Source organism: Muntiacus reevesi, chromosome 7 (assembly GCF_963930625.1).
Source record: "Muntiacus reevesi chromosome 7, mMunRee1.1, whole genome shotgun sequence".
NCBI lineage: Eukaryota > Metazoa > Chordata > Mammalia > Artiodactyla > Cervidae > Muntiacus > Muntiacus reevesi.
Genome location: NC_089255.1, coordinates 43,721,020 through 43,722,186, shown reverse-complemented (window position 1 = coordinate 43,722,186; position 1,167 = coordinate 43,721,020).

Here is a 1,167-nt window from a genome sequence, read left to right as displayed (position 1 = left end):
CCTCCCTCTGGAGCCCAGACGACCCACCCACCCGCCACCCAGTTACCTAGAGGGCCAGGGCCTGGCCAGGCTCCTCCTCCCTCACAGCACCTGGGGGGCAGCCTCCCTTCACATCCACATGTCACCCGAGAGCCTTTCCCAGCAGACAGACTCATCAGCAGGACACCTTAGATACGGGCTGCTCAGTGCAGGCCTGGGATTCAGGAGAGCGGGTGAGGCAGGAGTGGAGATGGGCATCAGGAGCACCTTGGTGACCAGGTGAGGAGGCGACCGGGGCCGGCCACAGCCACTGCGGCTTCGCTTGAGCAAGGCTGGAAGGAAGCCCAGCAGGCGGCGGGCTCTGGGGCCTCCTCTCCTGCCCTCCCCTTCTAGGCTCAGCTTTGAGTCAGGCTGGGAAGGGCGCGGGGGTGGAGGGAAGAGGCAGGGGAAGGGGGCAGGGGGCGGAGATGTTAAAGACAAACAGCCAGCAGGTCAGTGCTCCCACCCTCCGGAAGGAAAGAACTTCAAACCACCACTTCACAGATGAGGAAACTGAGGCCCCAAACTGCAAAAGGGAAGAATCAGGGTCGGCTGCTGGCATCTTGACAGGATCCAGTGCAGCCCGGGGTCTAAGCACCTCACCATTTCCCTGACCCCTGTACCCACACCCAGCAAGAACCCAGCTCAGAAATGGGAGCTGCAGCTGGGAGCCTGCAGGATGGGAGGGCTTAACCCCTTCCAGGCCCAACTCCCGCGTTCTCTGCTTCTCTAGCACAGGGACATGTCACACGCCGAGGACACTCCCGCAGGAGCCCAAGCGCTGAAACCACAGTCCTCCTCTAGGCAAGGGCTGAAAAGACACCATCGCAAACAACGAAGGTCCCATCTGGGTGCTTAACCTGGGTGCAGGAAGTCTCCGCCCCCATCCTCAGACCAGAAAGCAAAGAATGAATTAATTAAACACAGGCTGGGCTGCCACATAGGCCCCTGCTCCATGACCCCTGGCAGGTCACTTCCTCTGCAGACTCAAGTCACACACAAGAGGGCAGGAGGGAGAGGCCACGCAACCCGGGGCCCAGGCCTGCCTTGCCTCCTCCCCCTTGAGCCCCCAGCACCTGTCCTCTGGCTGCGCCCAGCGATGGCCGTCTACAACCCAAGGAAGCACAGGTCAGAGAGCAGTTACTTTGG